Genomic DNA, 21,140 nt, shown 5'->3' on the forward strand with positions numbered 1-21,140 from the left:
GGGTGTTTACTGCTCATTTTTTTTGTTTTGTTTTTTTCACGCGCTTCACAAAATCTTGCCAAAGCACACATTCCAGATTCACCAGCTCAGCATGGGGGGGAAATATATATGCTATGTTTTTCCATTGTAAATCGTGGTCACAGTGCCAAGAGGGTTGGGTAGAACAAAAAAAAAAACAAAAAACAAAAGCTGGCATGCATCACTCCTAACAAGGGGAGGGGGGGTAACAAAAGTGTGACCCAGAATCCTGCTTTAAGGCCTGCTATGGTTTATGGGTGGCAGAGGGGGTCTGGGTGAGGGCATCATGAGACAATAGTGATAAGTTAATTACGAAGGAATATTGTGTCCCTATCATCTGGCAAAATAAAATACAAAAATATTAGAAACACCTTGCAGTATAATTTTACCCCACTGTCGATTTTTCATCATTACCTATTCCCCGTTTCTTAATATTTATATTTTATATATTTTTATATACATTTTTAAATATTTTTTATATATATTTATATTTTATATATATATTTATATTATATATATATTTTTTTGTTTTTTTTGTTTTTAATATATATATATATATGTACCGTAATTTTCGGACTATAAGTCGCGGTTTTTTTTCATAGTTTGGGTGGGGGGGCGACTTATACTCAGGAGCGATTTATATACATATATATGGGGTTTTTTCACTTTTTTGGGCATTTTATGGCTGGTGCGACTTATACTCCGGTGCGACTTATAGTCCGAAAATTACGGTATATATAATTTTTCTTTTTTTAAATAAGATAGCAGATGGCGGTGGAAATAGCGAAACCAGCGGATGATTTTCCCGGGGGAATTTCAGAAACAATAAAACGCGGCTATAGGTCCTGCGAAAGGACCGGTTTACCAGGTCCGAGGATTATCCTTCTGAGGTTACCTGCCCCCCCCTTGGGTAACGTGACCCCCCCCCTTTGTGGTCCGAAAGCCAACAATGTGCAAGATAAGCGTCAGTTTGAAATGCCAGAGGTGACGAGGATGACAAGTGGAGGAGGAAGGGGGCGTCTGTCTGGCCTTCTGGACAAGTGACGGTTGTGAGGAACAACAACGGTCCACTTTAAACGGGAGTTGGGAAATGTCAAAACAAGTAGAGGGATCGCACAAATGAAAAATCACTCAATGTTTTGACTTCATGCCGAGCTGGGGTGAGGATATATCTTTTGTAAAATATATAATACTAATAAATACGTTCAATCTTGCTGAAGTCACCTTTCTGTCTTTCCCTCTTGGATGGGAACAAGTTGAGGGGGGATCAAGTTCAGCCGCTGACAACAAGCCTCGTTTCTGTCAAGTGTTAAGTTCCGTTGTAACGTACAATGTGACACAAAGCCAGATTCAACTTCACCTCCGATCAAATAACTTTCATAGAGAAACACGGCGAGCTGATATTACACGATGGCTTCTGTGTCTTGAACGCTTTTTTTTTTTTCTTCTTCTAAGATGTTTGCAAGGAATACATTTCAAAGCAGTACTCACTAATTTAGTCGAATGTGCTTTGCATTGAATGAAACAAGATGACGCAATAACATAAACAAGATGACACAACAACATAAACAAGCTGCCTGCTATTTAAATTGCTCTTTTGACCCCTGACCTGGACGTGCGCCTTTAGCTGCAGCTTCAAGGTGTTTAACCTTGTCATATTAAAGAGTTTGTCACTGGAGGGCGAGATGACCGAGGCCAAGATGGGCCGGGGATTTCGTTTTTTGTTTTGACGTCACCGTTTTCTCGAGAAGCGTCACACTGAAAACATGACGCCAATGAATGACACATCACGTCAGCCCTCTCGGCGAGGCGACGGTTTGAGTCTGAGCAAGCCCGTTTTGAGAAAGGCGCAGCCTCCCGTCAGCTCGGGGCCCAAGATTGATGGGCAGGAAGGAGCTACCTGAGGCAGAGATCAAAGTCAGACAGGATACATACGCCTTGACATTTAACTCTTTCATCTCCAACCTTTTCTACACGAGTCACGACCTCTCACCTGTCTATCTGCTTGACCTCCCAGTGATGAATGCTGAAGCCTATTGGGCTATGAAAAGGTGATTTTGCATGCCAATGGGGGGGAAAAAAAAATATCCAAGGCTTAGCAATCCTTAACATGACTCCTTTGAAGAAGCGCTGGAAAATACAACTCCACTCCAGTCCTGTAGGTGGCAGTAATGTGCATTACTGGAGTGTGATCTTAATTTCACAGCAGCTTCACTTGCTGAAAAATAAATTTGAAAAATGTAATTGAGTTCACCGATACAATCCATGAAAATGAATGTGAATATTTGTTATTTTAAATATCCAACAATATACAACAATAAACTGTCGATTTAGATTTAGCAGGATTTTGTAAACTGCTTTACCTCACTAGAGTTGCTTATGTTCTGGTAATTCAGCCTTAATGATCAACATTAAAATACAGCAGTATAGTTTCATTCCCAATAATATCAACTTTAACATGAAGCTGCAACTTTAACACTGTGCCTAGCTAGATACTAAAATAGTAAAAACGGTATTTAAATGATTCAATTAGCATGGTAGCAAGGTCAATAAAATACTTACCTGAACAAATGCTTGCAAACAAACCGATGTCAAAAATCAAATGCAATTGTGCTGCATGCCAAAGTGAAATTATACATGTCATTCTTCTCCTTTTGAATACATTTTAAAGCCGAGTATAATTGAAGCGCCTGATCAAACTAAGAAAAACGAAATCTCGGCGTGGGGTTTTCCTCGCCGAGGAGGCTTAGCAGCGGAGGGCTATTTGCATTCCAGCAGTGAGAGTGAGGACAATTAAGCCATTTCCCCTCCAATCTATCTCCCTCCAGCCAGGCAGCCATATCCAGGCAGCCCGGCACATCAATGGAAAGCGCAGCTGCTCGGCCCATGTGTGCCAGGCTGCGAGATGGAGGAGAGAAGATTGGGGTTAAAACCCTCCTGGCCCTCAGATTGGCTCCATACCTGAGTCAAAGTGCAGATGAATCAACAGCTGTTGCCGGGCGAAGAAGGGAAACGGAGCTTCTAACCTCATATGGGAAAGCGGCCAATGCTGCTTGTTTCCCCGACAGCATGGGCAAGGATTTTGCATCATTGGAGGGGATCATTGGAGGCGGTTTCAGTTTACCACCACGGGCGCTCCCAACTAGCCACTCCAGAATCAATTAGCCAAATCGCATTTCACCAAAGTAGCTCCGTTGTGCCTCGGACCGCTCAGGCCCCTCGGGTGTCAAAGAGCCCGGCTTAAAGGTACGAGCGGCCAGCTCGGCTTTAAATCGTGTGGGATTAGACTAAACAAAAAGCCACAGAGGCCCAGACACACCAATAATAGGGACAAACTTGGATCCAAATGGCAGGTGCTCAAAACTTAATCTCACGGGCCTCACCGGGTATCGCTTTCAACCGTACCCGGCAGCGAAGAGTGTCCTGAACTTGGACGTAATCACAGAAACATCTTCGGAACAAGGACCTCCACCTACGCTAAGCGGCCCTCGCCCGGACCAGGTGATTAATCATTTACATGTGTAATTTGGAACCGGTGTCAAAACAGAAACTGTATACGTGTTCTACGGACTGCCACCAGACTTGGCGGAAAACAAGTTCAACAGGGAGAGGAAATAGCGAGACAATAAGGCAGAGATATTTTTCTGCCACCCACGAAGAGAAGCGCTTCTTAAATTGTCGTGTCATGCTAGCGTGTTTAAAACTAATCTGCGGCGTTACAAACGGCTCCGGAGATAAAAAGCTGCGCCGTCAAAGCGAGCTGGTGTTTATTTAGCTTTTAAAAAAAAAAAAAAACTTCCTCAAAGCAAAAATACTGAGACGACACGTGGCGAGTAAAGCTCATCGCTGATGGTGAGCAAATAAAGCTTGGCTTCATAAATACCTTCAAGCGCACGGGTCAAGCGACTTTTGTTTTCCTCAAGTGGCTCAATGGCCTTCTAAGGTCATGACAAAGGATTACAAAGTAAAAACAAACACAGCGGAAGGAGTTGCTTTGAATACACTCAATGAAAGTACAAAGGACCCTTATGGAGTCAACCTTGAACGTTATTATTAGGTCAATCAACTTCCTTAAACACTGACAAATATTTGGGGGTTTGTTCCTGCTACCTGACATTTGATTCTACGTGAACTTTTTTTTATTCAGGGTTCCAAGTTAGCCAGATCTTTCCCGCAGTTAACGGGCGTGTTTAAAGGTGGGCACGGGAATGCAAAAAAAAAATACCAGTGCCCAATAATCCACCTGTCACCTGAGGGGGATAGGTGTGGTGCTGCAGGCTCTAAGGAGGGGATATGTGCAGGCTACCGTGACTTATGTGGACTCATCTGGCCGCCACCTCAGCGCCCAGAGGGGGAGGGGGGTGTTTAAAGGAGCCTGTCTGGGACGTGAGTTTAAAGTTTCTCGACGCTGAGTGGCTGAGCTTTGAAGAGGCAGCTCTAGTAATGAATTGACGTATTGTCTCCTCGGAGGGAGAAGAAGCCTCTGGGTGGGACATCACATCAAAGGCTCCGATTTTATTACTTATAGCATCAGTTCAGGTATGCAAGTGGACACAGTGAAGCGCAAAATGTGACCCCTAATAAGGATTTAACATGGGACTAATTGAATTGTTGGGTGGGTGGGTTATTGCCTCAGTACATATTTATCATTGTTGACATATTTAGACAAAAATAAGACAATGAATAAAATGTCACGTACCTTTCCTGGTTGAGCTTCAAATCTCTGAGTTTGAGTCAGTGATGCAATGGCATTGCTCTTCTTCTGAAAAGAAAAAAAAAGAATCAAGTAAAACAGGATTGTTTTAATAATCGACGACACGGTCAATTATTTTTGAAATAATCAATGAATGGAATTCATTTAAAAAACTGGACCTCATTTCAAATTGACAGTTCAGATAATGCAACAACAAATTATTATTCAGTTCATTATAATTCAGGTTTGTCAGAAAATAAGACTTTCTAATATTTCTAATCAAATGAATTGCAATGAATGTAAATGATGAATTTTAAACCTGCAGGAAATCACAGATGGATTAAATGTTGACACCCCTTTTGCTGTCCAAGGGGCGGTGAGGCATCACAGACCACCACCCCGACCAACCGACACAATCTCCATACTGTATGTGCTGGATCGCCTTACGGTGGGAACACTCGCTCTCTCCCTTCTGCTTCTCGCCAGCTGTGAACGCTGCTAAGTCAGCCAGGCGTAATGTTCTAATTGTCATGTTCCTCTGCTCCTCGTCAGCCACAATGCACGTAGAGAGGTGAATAGGAGCCCTGGCAAACTGGGTGGATCTGAGATTATTTCCACACCTGTTCCTCCGATTTTGGTAATCTGACCGGCTTTCCTGTGTCACACTTCAATTTGGAACATCATTTTGTATAATCCTGCACAACCAAAATTCTTAACACATACATTTCTATTGCTTGCCAATAGATAAATAAAATATTTTTAAAAAAAATCCCCTGGTCTCAATTAGCCATGATGACTTACCTAAGGGGATCTTGTGTTCAAATAAACCATTGTAATTTTTGCCAGGGAGGCAAAATAATTGATTTGAGGGCCCTGAACCACAGAGCAATTACTGACCACTTATTTCTGTTTGTCAGGTACGGCATCACGGTTTTCAATAAAACAAGTCGAGGGGAAAACTAAAATGTACCTTTAGGGATCGTGTCTCCCTTTGGGAAAATCAAACTGGATTGAGCTTGTCTGCAGAAGACATGATTTTTTCGCTGCCTCAGAATCTTTTGTGCCATTCTTGAATGGTCATTTTTATGCACGAAATCTCAGGCGATCAAAAAATTCTCAATATAAGAAGAAAATCATTTGAGCGACAACGTTTTTCGAATATCTCCTTATAAGTCAACGAAGCTCTCAGCATTTCGTCGGACGTGACCGGCGTCGGCATTGGTGCGCTTCCTGTGGGTTTGTCCGCCAGTCTGGCCCGTGACGAGATCTCACGATAAAGTTTGGGCCCGTTTTCCCTACAGCTGCCTCCTCCGGTCGGTCACATTAACTTGGAACTCATTAGTCATAATCGGCTCCCTGTAGGCCAGCCTTGAATAACCTCTGTCTGGCAAAAAGCATCGCTCCAAACGCTCCAAGCGAAATGTGCTTGACCCAGATACAAAAAAACACTTATCTGATGCATGGAGGTTTGGAACTTTTCCTGCATGGAAGTAGATTACAGATCTTGCTTGTGAGAACAAAACTGCTGCTTTGCAAAAACTGCACATACACTGGGTGGGCTGTTTTGCAATTAATTGATAAACACAAACCAATGCATAAATCCACTGATAAAATGGTCTCTCATTTCCACAAAGCCACAGAGGCAAAGAGATGAGCAAGCAGTAACGGGAGGTTCGCAATTGACTTGAGGAATTTGGTCTCGCTTCACGGTGACGTGACCAACTGGTAGCGCTAACGCCATCGGAATGACTGATCCATCCCGCTCATACCGAAACAAGGAAAACAGTACTTCAAACATCCATATTTCAGTGACAGCAAGCTCCAGGGTAAAACAACCCATTTACCTGTAATCTGTTTTCAAAGGCGCCTAGGAGGAGCAAGGTGGGCCCGTAACCACGACAAAGCCCGTCTAAGGAGAGCTCTGCCTTAGGAGACTCTCAAGTGTTAAAAAATAGAAAGACGAGAGGTTAGGTGAAGCTTCAATTGACCACAGCTTGACCTCATTTGGCTGCATCCCTTCAGGCTAACGTTGTTGTCATGTTGCTCGACACGAGAGTTACGGAAGTGTACGACATGCTTCTACCTTCCTGCTGTATAAATGGATTGTTGGGTCAGAAGGAATGTTGCATTAAACCCAAGCAACAATGACCACCAACAAAAGCAAAAGAACCAAACCCGACTTAGGTACCGCCCCCTGGACATACAATGCCGTTGCGTTACCTCAATACTCAACCTGCCCCTCCAATTCGACCCAACCCTTGCCCCCCTGCCAAGCCAAGAATGCTGGAGGACAGTGACCTTTTCACCCAAGAAGTCCCACCATGGTTTCTCAGGAAGATTATCTCGGGGAAAAGGTACCAGGTGTAGTACTCAATCCTGGTTGGAGAGTATTCCAGTATTCTGGAGGTGGACCAGATGCCAAATTAGGAGAACTCATGTCTTGGATGTCATGATGTATTGAAACAACCTTGCAAGCTTTTTATCTTTCACTGGTTTGGCCATCATTCAAAAATGTGAAACCAATTTTGTAGTGAGGCAGCAGGTTTCTATTACCAGCCCTTCCAATATGAAGAACCAAACTCGGTCTCGTTTAAGGGGCTTTTCCTCAATGGTAGCAGAGATCACAAACAAAAACGAGGCACTGGGTTTTATTTCCAAGTTCCATTGACTTCTGTGTTGTTGTTGGACTGATGCCCAAAAGCGTTTGGGAGGCTCCTATGAGGACGGTGCCACAGGGGGCGCCGTCAGGTGTGTTCTGCCCTGCTTAGGTGCTCATCAGGTGGCTCACGACAGATGTCCAGGTGGCAACAGTGATCCAGGACTGGGGGCCCCAATTTCCCCAAACGCACACATATGCACATTCCCAGGAGGTATGGCTCGAGTCAGATTCGCCGACATAGGATTGCGCAATTTGAAGTGAGGCTAAGTCTGCTGGCGCACTTTACGTCTTGCCATTTTATTGACGTAGGGAAAAATGCAAAATCAGCACTTTTGCTATTATCATTTCTGAATTCACATCCCTTTTATAGGTGGGTGGTGGCAAACAAAGTCTTTTACGAAAAGGCCGAGACGTAACAATCTACTGTACAGCTGCCTGGCACATTGAAGGATTACCTCAACCCCATAAAATTGCAGCAGCGGTAGAAGAAAAGCAGCATAGATAAACAACAGCAAAAAGTGATTAGAAAAGCTCCTGAGACACTCGAGAAATTAACATCTCGCCAACAGCTGGGTGTTACCTCAACAGACCAAAACGAAAAGCAAAAAAAAAAAAATCTTTCCTCCATTAAGGCTTTCACAAAGCATAAAGTTTGAAATTCCAGTGCTGGGATAAAAGACTAATCCAGGGAGCTCAGTCGTGATAACCAAAGTTAGCAACCATTTACTGCAAAGTGTTGCCAGATGCTTCAACAGCACAACTAGCGCTCGATCCTATCTTGGCTTTTAAGTCTTCAGATAAACAAGCCTGGGTTAGCGATGGGATATCAATCATTCCCATTAATATTTCAACGAATGGTTGCGCAAATAGTTGCACGAGGGCAAAAAAAAAAAAAAGTGCAACGAGGTTATAAAAAGCCTCCGGCTTCTTCTATTGGCACGGCGCCATGAACATACATTAAAACGCTGAAGCTGCAAAAGCCACCTGTTGCTAACGTTATCTGACATCTTATTTGATTTATTGCGGGTGATAAGAAAACATGTACGTCTGTTATTCCATATTTACCGTATTTTCCGCACTATAAGGCGCACCGGATTATAAGGCGCACCTTCAATGAATGGCCCATTTTAAAATTTTGTCCACATGTAAGGCGCACCGGATTATAAGGCGCACCTTCAATGAATAAAACTTTGTCCATATATAAGATATATACATTTGGCCCGCGGGCCGGACTTTGGACACGCCTGCTGTAGTGGCTCAATATTGGTCCATAAATAAGGCGCACCTGATTATAAGGCGCACTGTCGGCTTTTGAGAAAATTGGAGGTTTTTAGGTGCGCCTTATAGTGCGGAAAATACGGTACTTGGAAAATGATCTGGCAAATACTTTTAAGAATATTGCTAATGTGCGCACGCTTGTAACTTAAAACATTTGCATCTCAAATCCATTCGATAAAATACAAAGCCTTAACGTCAGTAGTGGCAGTTCCTATTGAAATTTCTTCAACTTGCGTTTCAAGTTTTTATTTTTATATGGACCGTGAAACAGGTGCGCTTTTTGAATTCCCCGAAATCATTTATGCACTCAGGAAACATCACATCAGAGCTAACTAGCAGGTCTGAAAAGAAGCAAAAAAGGCATTGTTTTCTTTCACTCTGGGATTTGTTTCTGCAGGAAGTTGCAGCTTTGTGCGCATCGAGGCACGATGGAAACCTAATCCATCAGGGAAGATCGAGGCGGGTGGGCCCGCGGTGTCTGATACTGGCCAGACGCCTCGGTGACAGCTCCTGCTTCGGCACTGATGCACGTGTTACCCGGCAACAGAGGGCCAAAAGGGGACAGAGCCACAAAAATGGAAGAAAAACAAATCCCGCAAATGAAACATTCATGAAAATTCCCAAACCATATGGCGAGTGATATAAGAAATGATCTGCATCACATAACTTTATTATTGAACAGATTTTTTTTTTTTTTTACTCGTCGCTGCTAATTCTCTAACGGCTCGGTAATCGTCAGATCGAATGTCGGCAGTGGCAAACAGAAGCATGCGCTCTCTTTGTGCTAATCCACACAAGCGGCTTCCTACTCCAATCAAACCTTTTGTAAACTTCACAACTCGTGCGCCGCCGACACCTCGGCTGCTTTATTTCAAACCACCTTCAGACCACAAATAGGCCTAAATCGACTCAATTACTTAGTGCCTCTTTAAATACTTGGAGCGCATTTACTGATCCTTTCCAGCAACGGGTTCTGTGATGATGTGCTCTTCTTTATTTGATTTCCGCTTTCGAACAGCCATTACTGGGTCACATGATATTAGATACCAATATTGGATTTTTCTTGTTTGGGTTTTTACTGACATCAGCAACATTAGATTTAAAAAAAAAAAAAAAGAATCTTAAAGTTAAATACAACTGAACTATACTTACACAGCAAGTCTTTTAGGTACCACTAGAGGGTGCCATTCCGACTTTGTTTGGAATTGAATTTTTATTCTGTGTTCGTGCAACCTAATCTGAATTTTTGTGAAGGAAACGTTGATATTTACTTCCCTATTTTTACATTGCTGTATTTTTGCAAAAGGTGATTTTAAAAAAAATCATACGACATTTTTCTAATATTTTGTATTGTACACATTTATTTGTACTACATTAGACCTAACAAGTCTGGATCTCATTTCTTATGAATGATGCTATTTTCACGCATGACGCATTTTGATACGAACCCCTTCAAAGTTGATTACCGCTGAGCTTCGCCAATATTAAATACAGAAATAGGAGAATATAGTCGATGAAATTCAACACTTCACCCATTTCAGCCCGCATTGGTAATAATGCACACTTGTGCCATCCCGTCGCAGCACTGAGAGACAGTGAAGGTGACAGACGAGCCCGTGCTCCGAGTGGGCCGGCATATGGGAGCAATCAGCGAAAGTGGGGGTCTGCCGGCCCAACGGTAATTAGCACACGGCCTCATGTTCATGTTTCTTATAATAGCTCAACACAGGCCGGTGTGGACTAAAAATAAACAGGGCAATTAGGGGCGGTGAGGAAGGTCGTCATTTCAGGGGTGTGACCTTTGAACCCGGGTCAGAACCCGTATAGAGGTGTCCATGTGGACCACCTGCACCCTGCTAGGTCGCTGGGGAAAGAAGCCATGTCGTGTTTATGTTAGGGGTCAGGCGCAACGTTAGACGCTTGTTGGCTAAACTGGACGTGTGAGTAAACATTGTCTATTTATATCAAGAGACTGAAAGCGGGCTGTGTTTTGGATGCAACCAAACTAGCAACGGCTAGTTATGCACTTGCTAACGGCTCACATAAAAAATTATGGTCAATACAAAGGGAATTTGATTATAATTAAGAGCAGAAATTGGCCAGCAAGGAAGATACATTTTCTGGTTGTTGTCATGGCTAGCTAACTCCAAAAGTTTCAGCTTTTTCTTTTACAGGTAAGTTTTCTTTTTTAAACTCAAAAACCTTTTCACCCGTGAATGTGTTTTCATCGAAATGAGTCCACATTTGAGCTTCAGCATGAATCCTGCTCCTCTTGCATTGGCGCAGATGTTCACATCAGAGTCCCGCCTCCAAAAAGTAAAAACCTTTCACACCTGGCAACTCTCAAACACAACTTGGCACCAAAAGAAGTAGCAAAGGTTGTCCCGTCCTGACCTTTCACCTCTTGTGATGTCAATGAACCTCTCGTCCAATTAAATGATGGAAGCGTCCCTTGGACGTGTCAAGCACAAAGACAAATGATTCCATTAGATCAATCTTTTTTTTTCTCTTAATGGCAAGCAGAGAAACACAAAATGTTTCGATTACTGGAAGTCATTTGTTCGTTTTTTGTTGTTGTTTGGTGCCTGAGTGACTCCAGAAAAACAGCAGCAGAAAACCTTCAGTTTGTCAACATGAGTCAATGGCAGACTCAAATGTGATTGACTGTGAACAGAGCTGGCAAGGTGCAATGACAAGGAATCATATTGTGTTGCTTTGCATACGAAGCGGATTAATGGCAGTACGTTGGGGCCTCGGCGGGCCAAGAGAAACAGCCCGAGCAAGCCGCACATCCACAGGCCTCGCTATTTTTAAACCCGCATTTGGCCTCGGAGCTGCACGCCTACCACAGCAAAGGCTGCTCGATCCATCATGGAAGCCAAGCACAAAGACAATGTCAAAGTCTGGAGGCTCAAAAGCACCAGGAAGGCCAAATAATGTATTTTTACTTTCCGGTTCTTGCCCGCGAGCTTGACTGACTGAGCGGTGACAATGCGGATGGGCCAACGTTCGCACTCTGCTTTCTTTCTCCAGAAATTTTTTAACAGGCTAGCCAGGTCCTTCACAAAGCTTCAATTTGACCTGGTCATCGGACAAGCCCCCCTTGACCCCCCGAGAGAAGAAAGACCCCTGCGCCGCTTGCAAAGTGTTTGTTCTTACTGTCAGCCTTCAATTGAGGATAATTGTCTCTTTTAGATCTCGAGGGCCTGTGATCTGCCATCCATTGAGCCCAAAAGGAGGTTATGTTTCACCTAAGGAAGGGTGGAGGTGGGGAGGGGATCCAACAAGGGCCGCCTTGACATTGATGTAAACACAGCATCGACATCAGAAGGTTAATCCGAGATTCTTAAGACAAATAGTTGGATCATATTTTGCGGAATGTAGTCATTCGGTACGGCGTATTAAATATCTCAAATGTTTCTTTCCAAGGTTCAGAACGTAAGCGGTGCCTTGAGTTACAAATGACCCAACATATGAGGTTTTTTTTTGTCTTTCTTTCCAAACTTGAATCTCGCCCTCCTCCCACTATTTGGGCAACCTCTCCATCTCCCTATCAGCGCCAGGTCGTCACACTCTCTTCCTGGCTGCTGCTTCAGCGCCTCATGTGGGGACAATGTGTGCGCTGTGCTGTGGCAGAGGAGACAGCCGTCAGTCTGGAAAAAGAGGAAGTGGTGCTGTTTACCCCAGAGGAGTAGGAGTGCTTATCCCGACTCGCCGACTTTGATCTTTTACTGTTAATCACTTCCTGCAGCGCCCTGTATGTGAACTACACTAAGGGTCCAGCTGCCATCTTGGGTTCTTCAATGCAAAGAAAGCAAAGCTAACCAAGTATTAGACTCCTAATCATCACACATTGACAGCTGATTTTTTTCCCATTGGTTTCCCCTCTCACGTATAAGAAAAATACAGTATTTAACGTTGCATGAGGTTAAATGCCATTTTCTTTCAATTTGTCCCCTATGCTAGCTGTCATTGGTGCAAGCCCACCTTCCCAGAGACAAACACCACATGTCTCAACCCCCTGAGCATCTGAGAGCATTTAAAAGGACTTTTGAAATGGGACGGCCGACACCCCACGACTGAAATTTAGAAGTGCACCCAAGGACTTTCTACCTCTGCGTCTGACCTCTAGTTAGACCATTGGATGATGGCTTGTCATGCACGGAAAGGCGGGTTTTGAAAGACTCCGTTGTCCAGCTTGCCTTGCTTGCTTTTGTGTAGACGAGATGATGAAAGGTATCCGTGTTTGTGTGTGAGTCGCTTGAATTATGTGTCTACGTAAAGTCATGGCGTGCGGCTTGACGGTGAGTTCATGGGAAGTTGGGGAGTGGGATTATCCGTTGACTGTGGTGGCGCATCTTTCTGTTTAGACATTGAGCAATGAATGCCCTCCCCCTAAGGCCGTTTTGAAACATGTTGCCAGCTTTGCTTTTACTGCTTTGTTTTTGTACAATTTGGCAAACTTAACATAGTGCCATCCAAATTAATCAATGCAATACCCACCGAAAGGACACTTGATTCGGTACACATGCACAACAAAGAGCCAAAAGCGAGTCTTAAAGATTCTCCCATTTCAAAGATGAGAAACGGGTATTCACCCAAAAATGATTTATTGCAGTGGTTGTAGGATGAAGTTGTCTGAGAACTTTCGAATATTCTTGGTCATAATATGATGGCCGTATCAGTGCTGTCCAATGCCAAGCGTGTCCCTCCATTTTAAAATATTTTTTCTCCTTATAATATTGTATTTCTTAAGTCTTGGGACTTATTGGGCTAACCTGGAACCTCAGGAATCATTTTGTATTTGATTTTGTTGGATCACGCAACACACTGTACATTCCTGGCATGTAAATAAATACATACATGAAATGAGAGAGTAACCTCCGAATCGTCAATTGACTGCAAAGCAATGTAACAAACACCACATAGTTGTAACAGTAACATGTGGTTAGAATTTCAAATCGCCACATAAAACACAAACACAACCTTACACAATATAAGACTTTGCCATCCCGGGTTGCAACTCTGACTCATTCCGTTCGAGTGTGAGGTTTCGTCTGGGTCTTTTTCCTTGTGTGTGTACGTGTATGTCTGTGTGTGTTTTTGATGAGGCTTGCGTGACTAGCGTTGGAGTGTTCGAGCCGAGAGTGGAAAGGTTCCTCCTCTCCTGCCTAAAGGGAAATAGCAGTGCATCAAACCTTTTCTAATCCCACAGAAACTTTTTAAAAGGCCGCGTAAAACAAGCAAACTCCCCTCGGGTAACTTTGCTTAGCGTACTGGTATTATGATATCTTGCATCAACACAACAGTTCCAACAAACCCAAATCAGTCAAGTTGGTTTTTGTTTTGGTTCCACTCCAGTTTGGAGGGAGAATGATGTGGAAGAACTGGACTTGGCTACAAGTAGACCAGAATCAGGCCAAACAAAAGAGACTCAGGGTGGTAGCAAGCCGCTCTTACCGCAAAGGGCGAGTCATGTCGGGCCACTCTACACAAGTACAATAATAATCAGAATTCTTTTTTTGGCATGCATCTCGGGAGATTTACAAATGACGTCTCTCCACTTAACAGGTTTCTGTGGCTTCGTAGCACTTGAGGTGAGTCCGACTTGTCATCTCACCGCCTTAACATTTGTTACCTTAACTGGCCTGGCTTGTTTTGTTTTTTTAAATGGTGGAAGTGATGCCCAAATTAATCACTTGTACACGCGTCGAGGATTTTGCATGGGTTGTGACATGCAGCTGCTGTCGCATGATGTCACAAAGGAGTCCGAGTCGTATATCATCGGAAAGAATCTATATCATTACCGGTCTGGAGTCTTGGTTGGTGCTGAGCATTTCTGTTGTTTATGGCAATGACGCTCTCTCAGATATCAAAGTGTTTGGGGCGGAACAGTGGTGTCTTCTTGGGATTTTCTCCACATGTCGCATCGCTTTCATTTGTCTTTCCAAAAGTAGCAGATGTCACTTCTCATGCTAACTGGGAACGTGAGATGCGGAATTATGTTTGGAAGTCAATTCCAGACAATATTTGCTGCATTTTTTTGCTTCAGCTGGCTAATAAATGCTCAATTCTGAAAAGTAGCTCTAAGCATGTAGGATCTGATGCATTAAGAGTGGGAGTAACTGCAATCGAGGAGGGGGGGGCAAAGTGGAGGGATGCCCCCTGCTGCTTCCCAATCCCAGTGACAATGTGACAGGTGGAGGGGGCCGACCCATTTGGGTGTTCCAGGCAGGGCCTCGGGGACGAGCTTCACCTGTTGCGTTCATGCCCTGACAGGTAAGACCCACCTTCCATCAAGCCCACCCCACCCCCACCGCAGTCACCCGGTCCCCAGAACCCAACAATTCTTTTATTCCGTGCTGGAGTTCAATCTGTCCTATTCAGCCCCCTAGTGCGCTTTGGGCAGCTGTGTGTCAGCTTAAAGGTTCCCATCTGTTGTCCTTGAATTGGTGCCGGAGAGAAGCTAGGACTGCCAGGAAGTGGAATTGTTGCGTTTTCTTCCATGACCGGGCCTAGAAAGCCTTCAATGATATTTGTGTTGGAGTGAAGAGGGAAACATTGATACTTGTCATTGTTGTCGGAAGATCAAAAACTTGCTTGTCGTCATTTCTTGGATGTGTCTGTTCTCACTGTTGCACATGTCTCATAAAATTATTGACAACAGTAACATGAAATCAAGTTATTATTATGTGGCAGCTGAGAGAAAAGCTTTCACGCGATCTTGTGCATCAAAAAAAATCATTTTAGTGTTGCATTTTAATGATGATATCGTCAACGTCTTGTGCTACGATTTGGAACTGTTTATAATTCTCTCCATCTTGACTGGGGTCCCAGTTCCAGCTGAGGAAAAAGAGCCCCAAAGCTTCACTGCGGAAAAGGTGTTCTTGAGAATACTAAAACTGTTTCTTAAAAAAATGGAGATGACCAACAATATCACGTGGAAGTTGCTTAATCAAGACAGATTTGGTGGGCTCCCATGGAAGTGGTGGCCTGGTGCCGGTGAACACAAGCGCTTTTGTTTGTGGGAATCGGCCTCAGGTGCAGTTGACCCCTGACCTCTAAGCCTGCAGGTTGAACAAAGGGCCATTAAGTAGAGCTGGGCATGTCTCCACTCCAGAATGACTGAGACTGACTGAAAGACTCACCCCCCTAAAAAAGTGTGTAAAGGGTCAGAACTCCACATATCGAAGACATCTTTTGAGCTTCATTTTTTTTTTATACAATGAAATAATTAGGTGTCTAAAGCAAATGGGACACTTCATCCCTCATGTAAAACAGAGACCCCGGTTGACGAGTAGACTTATTCTACCCCTGATATGGATCATCTATCAATCGGCTAGCCTTTAGGAGAGACATCCAGCATCAAACAAGCGCTGACAGCAGTCATCGATGCTTGGGAATCCTGAGCAGCTCACTTCATCATTTGATCAGGGGAACAAGGTCCCCCCTAGAAGTAGCCCCCTTGTCCGCCTGTCACCGACCAAACAAAGTCGAGACAGCGGCGTGTCCTCTGGGCTATTGCTGGTGACAGCCACGTCCCTTCGGACTTAGCAGCAGCACACAATGCTCCCAGTCTCTCGCAAGACCCCGGTGGGACAATGGTCTCATTCAGATCGAAAAAGATTGCGTTGTGCGGGCATCATGCATACTGACTACCTTTACACCTGAAACTGACAGGTGGCTGATGGCCGCGGCTGCTTTCTGCATATTCCCAACAAAACAAGAAAATTCCCTTCCACCAGAGGACAAGGATGCCAACTGGTAGCTTCAAGTTGCTCCATGCATCCTGTGTGGAAATATTTTGCTGTGTCTGCATGGAGGTTTGTCCCCCCCCCCCTTCCACTCTCCTTTCTGGCTCAAGACTGCCCCCTAGTGAGACCGCCTGGAAAATAAACTGTCCGCTGTCTTGAAATAGAGCTCACCATCTCAATGTCCAACAAGTAGGAGAGGATGAAGGTGATCTTTTCGATTGCGCCATGCAAGAGTTGCTAAATCTCCCATTATGGATGCAGAATAAAAGACACAAAGTGTTTTGAAAGGAGGCGGGAGAAGGAAGAAGAAACTGTGCTAATAAGGCTCTCAAAATGAGAGTGTTATTGTTCACTAATAAAATGGGTGGAGGTTGCAGAACAGTTCCTTCTTCCTACTTAGATCTTCAAATACATTCCTCAGCGGTGAGTGTCTGTTGGGCATGTGTTCCAGCTATGATGAGCACAGTTGGCCGCGTTGGCATCAGAAACTAGCTTAGCAAGTTCCTTCACTGCCATGTGCCATTATTTCCTTCGCTAGAGACAACTGTCGCTTCCTTTTACAAATTAGAAACTATCTTGAGGTTGAACGTCAATGTAGGATCATGACAAATAGCAATGTTGACTTATGTGAAGGACTGTCAACTAGGCAAGACGCATAGCGGGTAATTTGGGAGGCATTAACAAAATGGTTCCTCCTTCAAAGACTTTTAGTACATTGTCTTCCGCTCTTATCCTGATAGAAAGCACTTTATTAGTGGGAAGGGAGACGAGCTGTCAGAATGTTGCTGTAATTAGTGACGGGGTGGAAACAGGAGCTGGAGGTGGGGGGGACGCGGGAGATGTGAGATGGTCAAAGTGGTTGAATTATTCAGGGTGGACTTGGGCTGATCTCTCCTCCTCCATTTAGTTTACAACGAGGAATACATATTAACACACTGATTTCAAAAGGCATCGGAATCGTTAAGTGCGACTTTTAATCATGTGGTTATCGTTAGATAGTTCATGGGTCTTGTTGGCCGATAATACACTAGAAATATACGTTTAAAGTATATCTTATAAAATATATATTATGTAGTTTACATGACACTATATTAATTGTAGATAAATTGTGTGATCCACAACTGATTTGCCATGACAGATCAGTGTCACGGGAAATTATTCCATTTTAAACGCACGGCACAAAAACACACTTGGGTCTCGATGTTCTGATGTGGGATTACAGGTGTTGAATTTTCTTTCCACTGTGCAAGAAGAACCACGGTCTCGGTCCCACGCGGTTGAACATTTGGATGTATACGTGCGACAGCGGACACCTGAGCGTTATTAAATATTCATCGCGGCTCTGAAACCCCTCCGTCTGTCTCAATTAGCTCCTCTAAGACCTCTGGCCTAACAGTACTTTGTACCTTGTTGAAAACAAGAGAGCGTGTCTCCCCACCGCAAGGGCCAAGGTGGTGCGTTGCGGCGTTTCAAGCTCCACTGGTGTCATTGCTGATCATTTTTTTAGCTGTGCTGACTAAGTAGAAGACAACATTTTGGGTCTAGCTATACCTGGTCTTAATTTTCATAATGAGACAAGTCAAGAGGTATAAATCCTAAGTCTGGCTGTGTGGAGAGAGAGAGAACGGAGCCTACTGATAAATAATGCAAAAGGTTGACCTCAGAGTGTGACTAATCCAAACCTCTTGACACGCGACGGGCGTGACTCACATGTACCTCGATCGCGACTTTTTCTTTTCGACAAATACCCTAAAGGAGTTTGAAGTAAATGTGTATTTACAAAGGCAAAGGTACAATCTTGCAACCATCAGGAATGACTGCTCCGTTTTACATCTGAACTTGGAAACCGGTCGATCCAACCAGAGAAACAAGTTGGCAGCGCAACAAACAAACTGGCAGTTAGAACATTGCTTTAAGCAGCATGTCATCTCAGGTAAATGTTTGATTTCATTTTGTCAGTATGCGTACCGTCGTATGAACTCGTGAGACTTTTAAACAATCGTCGTAATTTCTTTGGCTAGTTCCAAGTTGCAAAAAAAAATATTCAAATCTAGCGCCGTAGCCTTCCGACTATGACAGGTGAATCTGAGTCGCACTCACTTGTAGTGTTGTGTAATTTGGCAAGACGTTAATGGCCCAATAATGCCATAACACTCAACGATCTCCATCCACGCAAAACCCTGCTGCAATGGAAGTTTCCCTCGATAATTGGGGCAATTAGAGATTCCCTACTCCACCGTGCCTGCTTGCGGAGGAACCCTGCTATTACTGTGACCGACAGCTTCTCCTCAGGAGGTCTGCACTCATCTTAATTATCGTATCAGTTTGCCCGAGTTGATATGAAAGAACAACTTAGCTAATGTAAACAACCGACGAGAGAAAGTTGAGCATTTACGGCATAACGAGGGGTAGCATGAAAACCAGAAGCTAATTGATCCTCCATAGTTATTTGCATAGATGCTTCTTCCATAGGCGTAAATATGCGGCCTGAAACGAGTTATGGAACAAAGTATCCATGCCGGCAGCCGTGTTTGTCACTCATAAATGTGAACAGTAACATCAAACACAGGGTTGTCTTAGAAGTAACACTACTCGAACAGCAGCAGTAGTTGTGACGTGCTCCATCATCTTGAAGCTCATGACAGCCGATAGCGATCGTTGGCCTCTCTGTCTTGCAGCGTAACCTGTTGCGGAAAACTTCTAACCCTTCAGTCCCGCCCTGAATCTTCACACGCAAGCTTCTTCAATCAACACAACTATCATTTGTCTTTGGACTACCCGAGGTGCATTAATAAAACCAATCGGGAGTCCATTCTGATAGGAAGACCAAAGTTCCTGGATTCGCCAGAGACCTATTTAATGCTATGGCAGGTTTGAGTTGTAAGGAAATTTCAACGTGATCAACGTGAGGAAAAAAAGTGAAGGCCTAGATCGAAGCCTTGGGGTACCCCTTGGACCCTGTGTCTCAATCAAAGCTCTGACATAGAAACAGCAAGACTCTGTTAGTCCCTTGATGTCTCCTTAAGTTCCTCATGTTCGCAGGATTAAGCATGTTGGTCCTTGATGGCCACAAATCCAAAGAGCAATTGCGAAAGACCCACGCAAACATGCACGGGAGTGTATACACACAATGTTATGCTCCTGTTTTGCATAAAGAGAACATCCCGTCAGAATGCCGTGGCGCAGGTCCATCTGACGCCACTTTAAGCCACCCCAGTCCTGCTAAGGAGTATACTTTAGCAAACCCTGTCGTCTGCGTCAGGCCATGACAATCCTGAGAAAATCACAAGGTGGCCTCAGGGTGCATCTCCTGGGTTACAGGTATGCTTGTTGACACATGCCAAATCCTCCTCTTTCTCCTAGCACGGCAGTGAAGAAACTGCAACGCCCTGTCTAAAGCTCAGACATCACATAGGCCGACAAGCAGGGCAGAACATGTTGGCCTACGAGATGGAGCCAGTGGCGATGGCGGGGCCTCCGCTAAGCACGCATGTGGGTAAACCTGTGTAACGATCACATACACTTTACGAGGCTGACACCAGGTAAGGTGATGCCGCCTGGAGGCACACTGAGGCCTACACTGGGTCACAGTTTTTGGCCTGTTCTAGTCATGTTGACGGATGAGAGCGCTGGAACATTCCGCTGACAGGTGACGGGTGCAGCTCTCATTTGATCTGCCAGCGAGCGCTGAGAGAAAAGGAAGAAGCCGAGAAAATCAAATTCCTCTGAGGCCGAAGCTGTAAACAGCCGGCAGGCCGACGGTGAGTCCAAATCCTTAGGTATTAAAATAATTCTTCATATTTAGTTTACATCAGAGGTATCTGCAGTAAAGATCGGTTTTGGGAGACAAACTAAGACTTCCTGATGACCTCGGTCTTACTTTACCGACTTCCATTTACCTCACCACTATACCATCGCCAGGTAACAATTAAGGGACACAAATAAATGGCGGCACATGTTGAAGGTGTATCTATCATTGCCTGCTCCACTTGTTTGCTTTGCCCTTATAAGTGTGTGTCAGGGACACAACAGCCTTTTACTGTGGTCGCTCACATCCCTGGAGGCTTTCCGGCAAGAGCAAGCTGGGTGGACTGCACAGGAATAAAAGTAATCCCAAATCCGGTATCAGCTTCGGTATGGAAAGGGCGTTATAATTAATGTTACACTCCTGTGGCACAACTCTGCCTGGTTGCAGCATAGTGTTCTGTAAACAAGGCCGGCTTGGATTTCCCATTGCCTGCCAGGCATGCCATGTTCCCTGCATCCAATTCACTTTCAGGGTACGTTTACAAGCCAACGCATGGAAACGGAATTTGCAAACTGGTCTAGTACCGTTTTGTCAGGTTCGGTTTATTTTTTTCTACAAGGCTACGATATTTTTGGGGGTTGAGTTCCAGGAGTCTCCACTGCTCACAGCAACTTCACTGGCTCCTTACGACGGTTACTGGAGATTAGCTGGGGACCTTTTTTTAATCCTTTTGACATAATATAATACATAATGAGTGTAAACTCCCTCAGAAGAGACACTACTTGAATGTTGGCAACTATAAATGTGTGTACACTGTGTGTACATTTGAGGAGTGAAGTGGATGTTGTGGAGGGAAGGTGGTTCAGCCACCGCCCTGACTGGCTTCCAGACTCCCCCGACAAAACCGCAAAATCCCGCCCCCAACCCCCTCCGCAGAGGCCGACGCCAGATTCAACACCGCATCCACGAAACAAACACAAACTCCCACTG

At 44.3% G+C, this 21,140-nt stretch overlaps 1 long non-coding RNA gene across 1 annotated transcript; it reads right to left on the minus strand.

Annotated features, from left to right (window-relative positions):
- Positions 1-1,499: 1,499 nt before the first annotated feature.
- On the minus strand, positions 1,500-3,754 carry LOC119138207. Its single transcript, XR_005101102.1, has 2 exons — positions 2,012-3,754; positions 1,500-1,918 (listed from the first exon to the last, which is right to left on the minus strand). It is a non-coding gene; the product is annotated as an uncharacterized LOC119138207 (long non-coding RNA).
- Positions 3,755-21,140: the final 17,386 nt, after the last annotated feature.

Source organism: Syngnathus acus, chromosome 19, assembly GCF_901709675.1.
Source record: "Syngnathus acus chromosome 19, fSynAcu1.2, whole genome shotgun sequence".
In the NCBI taxonomy this organism is placed as follows: Eukaryota; Metazoa; Chordata; class Actinopteri; order Syngnathiformes; family Syngnathidae; genus Syngnathus; species Syngnathus acus.